The 8,533-nt window shown below is 35.1% G+C and overlaps 1 pseudogene; it reads left to right on the top strand.

Moving 5' to 3' along the window:
• The first annotated feature begins 1,470 nt into the window (after window positions 1–1,470).
• On the top strand, window positions 1,471–6,544 carry LOC112657900 (10 kDa heat shock protein, mitochondrial-like; annotated as a pseudogene).
• The last annotated feature ends 1,989 nt before the right edge of the window (window positions 6,545–8,533 follow it).

Below are 8,533 nucleotides of genomic sequence, written 5' to 3'. Positions count from 1 at the left end.
TATTGATATGCATATTTCCTCTAGAGCTGCCATAAAAGATATAGGATCCTAAAAATTTTAATTTCAGATAACAAAGAATTTTTAAGTATAGTATATCTCATGCAATATTGAGAAATTCAAATTTAACTAGGCACCCTGCATTTTTATTTGCTAAATTTGGCAACTTTAATTGAATGAATGAATTCAAGAAATGAATACATACATCAAGAGAAAAATAAGGAATTTTTTTTACTTTTGTGTAAATTGGTTAATTTTTCCCAAGAGACACAATAGTTCTCAAATATTAGAAGCACATTGGAGACAGATACCCTACCAAACATTTTGTTTTTAATACTACTTAACCAGTGTTTTTCCTCAAGTCAGAAGTCAATGACATCTTGAATTCTATTAAAATTATACCACAATATTAACTACCATAGATATATTTCACTTGTGGCATTATGGCATTATGGGCATCATGACATAAAAAATATCTACTGACACATACTTAATCCAACTTTTGAGAACAGTATAAAATTGCCCTATTTCTCTATCTGGGAACAGGAAATGTACATAGAAAACAGTAAGAAACAAAAGAAAGCATCCATAGAAAAAATAGGAAATGAGTATGGTAGGAGGGCAAAAGGAGGGGATATAATCATTAGCTACAATTGCTTTAGAAAGAAGAAGGGATTTTAGAGTTTGTGAGAATTTATAATATTAAAAATAGTAGTGGGTAAAGGCACCCAGGTAAAGTTGAGGCACAGAAGGACCAATACATAGCACATGTTCAGAGATCAATAAGTCAGATAAGAAAGAGATACAGTTTAGGTTTGATTAGAGACGGTCAACTGCAAGGGGAAAGAGAGAGAAAAATGAATTAAAAAATGGCCAAAGCTAGAAAAAAATAAAAGAAGAAACAAAAAAGAAAAGTACTAAATAATACAAACACATATAACTTAAGTAAGAGTAAAGAGATAGTTTGATGATCTTTTTCACTGTTGAAAGAAAGTCCATGAATGGGATTATATAAAGAATAAAAATGCACATGTCAATATACAATTCTAGTTTTATTTCTATATAACCTGAAATTATTCTGGAAATGTTCCTGAGAAATTCCCTAAAGATGAACAAAAAAGTCTCTTGTCCAATATTTATGTTTTAGAGGCTTCTATCATGGTACTGTTGTCTTAAAATTGTCACTCAGAATAATATTAGTTTTTCTGTGTGACTAGGAAAGAGGCTTTGTAAATGTCTAGTATATAATTTTATCCAACAGGAAAATGTAGGATTTGCTGCTATGGACATTATCAGACTGGAGTGACCTTTTTTTAAACCTCCCATTCCCTAAATGGATTATCTTTTGTTCAGCATGTACAGGATTTAAATGATCTGATTCTGCATTCATCTGACTGCCTGATGATAGATAGTTCTCAGAATGTCTGACAGTATTTCTTGTAAGCATCAGACATGATAGAGAGAAGGGTACTGATGGAGCAAAAGGCTTTGAAATGTCATTTTGGATCAGTGCACAGCATGATTCAAGATTGCATAAAAGAGGAGTCTGAGGAGCTATTAAAAAACGTGTGTGTCGATATTTTGAAGTACAATGTGAATCCAAACTGGTCACTCCTTTCTTTTAATCTAATTAATGTGTTTATCTCATCTTCTCCCATGAGATATTTTATGTTATCTGAAAACTAGAATTAACCAGGATTAATAATTTCATTCATTATTTGGGGCAAAAGTCAACATGTAGATCAATTGCCTCATTTTGATGATTAATAGACATTTCCTATACTGTTACAAGGGCCAGGCAAATCAGATATCTGTCTTAAAGTTACAAACACACATACCATCACAAATATAGCTCTAAACAACGAACTTAATTTGACATGTCAAACAGAAAATGGAATCACAAAAACTCACGGTTGATATACTGAGAAGATCTTGCATGATTCCAGATTTGTGAAATCACATAGGATTCATACATATATATGAAATCTGTCTTCTATTGAGAGTATTGAATGAAATCCTTTTGTTAGTAATACATTTACCCATTTATCTTTGCAATTCCTGTAGTTTCTCTTCTTTAAAGGGAATAGATGTGTTTAACAGATGTCAGTAACTACTATATCTTCTTTGTAAATGATATCTTTCAGCATTAGAAAGTACCCTTTATGTGATCTTTAATACTTTTTAGTTTGGATGCTACTTTGACATTAGGACTGTAACCTTTTTCTTTTGGTTAATAAACTAAAATATTGCTTTTGTCCATCCTTCAGTTTAGCCTCCCTGTATCCTATTTTAGGTGTATTTTTAATACAATATGCAATTAAAACTTTTAATACTGTCATATCATTTTGTTATACTATGATATATAATTGCTATTTCTTCTTTTTATATTTCCTTCATCTTTCATTTTTAGCTCTTTTCATAATTAAAAAACATTTATATTTTTGTATTCTATATCTGTTTATGCCGATGGCCCTCTATTTGGTTATTTATCCTTTTACTCTCTGCTATTTTAATGGTATCCTTTATCTTTCACTTATTACCTGAATAACAATACATGAGCTTATTCTTTTTTCTCTTTTCCTTTCCTTTCTCTTCCCATTCTTTTAGTTGTGGTATTTCTACTGCTTTATAACATGCCTTGCCACTTCCTGTGGTCATCAGCACCCTATGTTCTTGTTTCCCTCCCTGCTATCATTAAGATTGTTCTGCTGCAGCACACCTCAACTCCATTGCCCCTCTTTCCCTTCACTGAAATCATTTGGTTTATCAAATTGCCACAAACTTAGTGGTTAACAACACAAGTTTGTTCTCTTACAGTTTTAGAGATGAGAACTCTATAATTGGTCTCATAGCTCTGAAATCAAGGTGTTAGCAGAGCTGATTTCTGCTGGAGGTTCCAGGGAAAAATCCATTCTTTGCCTATTCCAGCTTCCAGAGACTGGTATTTGGCTTGGCTGCTAGCTGTATTACTCCAACCTCCGCATCTTCACATTGTTTTCTCTTGCTCTGATCTTCTGACTCTCATAAGGAATTCTGTGATTACATCAGGCACATTGGGTAATCCAAGATAATCCCTTCATCTCATTTGTGCAAAATCTTTTTTTTTTTTTTTTTTAAGTTCAATCATATGTGCAAAATTCCTTTTGCCATATAAAGTAACATTCATAGGTTCCAGGGATTAGGACATGGACACCTGGGGCAGGGGTGTTATTCAGCTTAGGTTTGCCACACTTGCAAAGTTTACATTCCAACTGTAAAGATAACTTTTTCTTTATCTATTTTGTGTCCCCACTAAAGTAATTGGATTTGGCTGTGAAACAACAAGCAACCATGCTGTTAAGTCTCACTTTCAATATAAGCTTACAAACCTCAAGTGGGCCCTAGAGACCAACCAAAATCCTAATAATATCTCTACTTAATTCACTTCTCCACTCCAAAAGGTGACAAATTCAATAATAATCTTTTAAAGCTTCTACTAATCCTTTCTATTTCTTACCCTCAACAATGCCCTAAGCACTTGTTTCATCAGAAAAAAAATAATAACCTATCAAAAGAAAACATCCACATTCTCCCACTGCCAAACCTACTGTCATGTGTTCCATATTACTCTGCATTCCCTTCTGATACAATGGATTCCATTAAGATCTTCCGATTTGTGCACTCATCTTAACCTATCTAAAAATTCTTACTTGAGGACAGCTCTGGTGGCTCAGCGGTTTAGCGCCGCCTTCAGCCCAGGGTGTGATCCTGGAGACCCAGGATCGATTCCTACGTCGGGTTCCCTGCATGGAGCCTGTGTCTCTGTCTCTTTCTGTGTCTCTCATGACTAAATAAATAAAATCTTTAAAATAAAAAGAAAATAAAAATTTTTACTTGAATTCAAATTATTTACCCTGATCTATCAGAAAATAAATGCCCAGATTCTTGCCTACCTGTCTAACATCATCTGCCTCATTTCCTCCTTTTCCACTTTCTTCTAGTCACATAAATATCCTGGCATACAATAAATTTGTTAATGGTAAACATAAAAAAGTTTAGTCTCGAGACTCGAGTGGCTTGGTGGTTGAGCGTCTGCCTTCAGATCAAGTGTGGTCTCGGGTCCTAGAATTGGGGCTCCCTGCAGGAAGCCTGCTTCTTCCTCTGCCTGTACCTCTGTTTTTCTCTCTGTGTCTCTTATGAATAAATGAAATCTTAAAAAAAAAGTCTAGTCTCTAATAGCTGCTTGTGAATTTTGATATTAATCTACTTATTCAATCTTACTACATTGTACAAATTTTATAACTTCATTTATTTTTATCTACCTTAAATTAAAAAAAAATAGAGGTATAGTAAAGTCTTCCACAATTACTATTTTTGTGTATTAATCCTATGATATTTTGCTTTATATGTTGATGCTTGATTATTCAGGACAAAAGGATCATGATTATTCTAACTTTGTGTGACACCTATAATGATGTAAATGAAGTCTTTTATCATATTTAATTTCTTTCACTTGAAAAGTCTTGATTATTTAATTCCTGAGTCCTTTTATATTTGGTTCTGCTTTTATATTTACTTAATTTTTTAAATCAATTTTTAGTGTTTAATCTTTGTGTACCATTTGTGTTTTATATGGATTTCTCAAAGTTCCTATGAGATTAAAGCTTGTTATTTTAACTTATATATTATTTAACTTTTAAAAAAGAATTTAAAATTCATTTACATTTTGATAATTTTTATCTTCAATCTTTTCTCAATTCATTTATTTTATGATCTTGGTGTCTTGTGTTTGTCTACTGTTCTTTAATCTTTTTCTCTTATTCTGTAGGCCAAGTTTGTTACCCTATTCTATAATGTGGGAGCCTCCTAATCAGATGTGGGTCCACCGAATGTGGGGCAATCTGATTGTGTGGAGGTCAGCAACATAGGCAGTGAAAGAATTCATTCAAGGCAGAAAAAAAAAAGGAGATAGAAGTTTATTGAAAGGGGTATCTGAGTGGCTCAGTCAGTTAAACATCTGCCTTCAGCTCAGGTCATGATCCCAGGGTCCTAGGGATCTTGCCCTGCATCAGACTCTTTGCTTAGTGGGGAGTCTGCTTCTTCCTCTCCCTCTCTCTCGCCTGTTTTTCTCCCTGCTTGTGCTCTCTTTCTCTCTGTCAAATAAATAAATAAAATCTTAAATTAAAAAAAAAAAAAAGGAAAGAAGTTTATTGAGTATACTGCAAGGGAGCATTGAGCAGGACAGCAATGAAAAGATTGCCAAGAGGCAGGTGGGGTTAAGGTGGAAAGTGAGGAGGTATGGGAACTATGGAACTTTCCTTTATGGTACCTGTGTCTGGGTGTAACTAATTGGTCAGTTAGGACTTATGGATATTTTGAGGTGGGTCACCTAACAGGCTTGTTTGTATCCAGCCAGGACCCCTTCTACCTTACTCAGGCCTCTGTTGTTCATACTGATTTCATAAAAGCGGCATCTACATATAAGGCCATGTACAGATTATCACTTACTATAACTTCATCTTCATTTCCTCATTGCTCATTTTTATGTTATTTTTGCATTTTTATTGCTTATATATACTATTGTAGAAGGGAGGTGTCCTGTTTCTAATTTAGGAGATTCATAAAATATTATTTAGCCAATTTTTCTTCAAAACATCACATATCATATTTTTCAAAATGCCAAAACATTAAAAACTTCATCTTTGTAGTTCCCTCCATGTGGTTAAGCAAAATTCCTATTCTTCTACTTTAAGATCAAGCTCTCATTCAACTTGAATACGTTTTCAAGTAATTTTTTTTAAGGATTTTATTTATTTATTCGTGAGAAACACAGAGAGAGGCAGAGACACAGGCAGAGGGAGAAGCAGGCTTCCTGAAGGGAGCCTGCTGTAGGATTTGATCGCAGAACTCTGGGATCACGCCCTGAGCCAAAGGCAGACGCTCAACTGCTGAGCCACCCAGGCATCCCAATCTTCAAGTAATTTTTTACAGAGCTAGTATATTTTATGTGTTCTTGCATTTCTGAGAACGATGCTTGCATTCAAGTTTTCTGCGTAAAATAATTTTAGGACAAAATTATATATGTGTTATATTATATTCTGGTCATTAGCTTTAAAGAGAGGATGTGTGAGCTTTTCCATGTTCATGTGATCCAAGGGTCAGACTACAGGTCTCCTTGTGATGTGGCAGCTCCAGAGCAATGTAGGAACTGCCTCTGCCAAAGTCATGGCAGGACTGGAACTTCTAAGGAAACTTTAGAAAGTTTCTTCCCCTCTTTGAAAGGGGTGCAGCTGAAACTGTAACCAAAAGAAGCATTATGCTTCCAGAAAAATCTCAATGAAAAGTATTGCAAACAATACTAGATCAAGCCCTAAAGGAAAGGGTAGAGAGATCTAACCAGTTAAGGTGAAAGTTGGAAATAAAGTTCTTCTCTCAGAATTTGGAGGCACCAAAGTAATTCTAGATGACATGGATTATTTCTTATTTATAGATGATGACAGGAAAGTATATAGACAGAAAATTATTGAAATGTCATGAAGTGAAGCTGCCTGTTCCAGTGAAGTTGTGAAATCTTTCAAGTAAATAATTTTCATACCTCTCTTTTATATATAAAAAAATAAAAATAGAGGATGTGTATCAATCTAACTTCTGTCCTCAGTAATGTTTGTTTTCACTCTACAGCCAATGGATTTTATTCTCCACCCTTATAATCCAAATATTTGTCAGACATAACTAATTTGTTGCTCTTTTCATTGATTTTTGCCTAGAGCAAGGTGAACTCTTCAACCTGGATGATCAGATCTTTTTTTCAGCTTGGGTATTATCATTTCCTCTGTTCAATTTTATTGTTCTCAATACACAGTTATTTTTTAAAATGAATCAAGAAGCTTTTCCTTCCATAATGATCATACTCTTTGTCATAGTTTTTTTCTCTTCAACCTTTTCTACTGCATCTAAGAGTGTCTCTTAAGTTTGATCTTTGCAACTCTTATGTTTCATAGTAACAATTCTCTCCTTAAGGTCATCATTTTGGATTTTCACTTTGGTGCTACGTTATTATTTTTTAAACCTTTCTTGGGTCATACACTTCCCAATTTAATCTCATGATACTTTTATTTTTGAATTTTTTTCTTCTTGTATTTTTTCCTATTTCATAACTGGAATGGCTTGTATACAGTGGATAATAGTGTGTTTTCTGAGATTTTCAAGTTTCTTCAAGAAATATCGAAAATAGGGCAGCCTGGGTGACTCAGCGGTTTGGGGACTGCCTTCAGCCTAGGGTGTGATCCTGGGGTCCTGAGATCAAGTACCAGGTGGGGCTCCCTGCATGGAGCCTGCTTCTCCCTCTGCCGTATCTCTGCCTCTCTCTTTCTCTGTGTCTCTCTGAATAAATAAAATCTTTTTAAAAATATTGAAAATATGTCTTCATTTTTCATAAACATGATTTTCCCTTCTTCTGGTTCAGCATTATTTTATTTTAGCTATAAACTGTGTGTGTAAGTCTATAGACACATATATACACACATACACATATATATCCTCCTCCTACTCTTGCTCCTTCTCTTTCTCACCTTCCCCTCTTAACTTATTCTCAAGGGAGTTTGATCTACTTATTGTTGTGCCCAAGATCGCAAATCCGAGAAACCACACCGATGCAAACACACGAGGGTTTATTTACAAGCTCGAGCCTGGGTCCAGGTATACCCGATGCAGCGGAGCAGGGACTTGGACTCCAAGACTAAGAGGCTTAGCAACTTTATAGGGGCCAGTGGCCAATGGGATACGCAGAAAGTTGCACGGTCCACTGAGCCGGATTTCCAATTAGGGTGTGCCCTGGGCTTGACTAGGGCGGGGCAGTGCCCTAAGTAATAAGTAGGTCAGCACAAGGCGGGTGCAGCACAAAATAGAGTCAGTCCTGCTCTGTCCAGTGTTAGGGGGTTTTGTTAAATTTCCTGGGTCCCACACTTATATTCTGTGTTTAAGCACAAGCAGGATGTGTGGTTAGTCTTTATCCTATTTAGCTGTCCATTTGGGTGCTGACCAGCTTTCAGTTTAATACTGGCTTTTTGATAATCATCTGGTTCTTTTGTGTTGAATGTATAAGTAACTTCTCCTATCACACTTAGATACTTTGAGCTGAGTATGTGAAAACATACAATGTCTAGAATGCTTTGCTGCTGTGGTTCAATATGTTCCACTACCAGGGATTGCTTGGGAGAATTTAACCTCTCATAAAGAAGCCTGATCCTGACATCTCTTCTCTACCTAAGGCTCTCTTGTATCCCTGATGTTATCAAATCTGAAGGGCTACAAAAAAAAAAAAAAAAAAAAAAAAGCACTGACTGGGGAAAAGTGAAAGCAGTATGCAGGTCCAATAAAAATGCAGAAATAGCACAGTAAAAGTATGACTGTCCAAATTTATACTTGGTGCAGCTTGAGGTAAACACTAAGCTCAGGTAGTTCCAACAAAATGGGCACTTTAAAAAAATTAATCTTGAATTCCTGTAGAAATTTTCTTTATTCGGTTATTTTGTAGATTTTGTGCATCCATTCCCCT

This window comes from Canis lupus, chromosome 8 (assembly GCF_003254725.2).
Source record: "Canis lupus dingo isolate Sandy chromosome 8, ASM325472v2, whole genome shotgun sequence".
NCBI classification, from domain to species: Eukaryota; Metazoa; Chordata; class Mammalia; order Carnivora; family Canidae; genus Canis; species Canis lupus.
The sequence above is the reverse complement of the archived record's forward strand: the minus strand, read 5'-3'. Positions and strand labels throughout refer to the sequence as shown.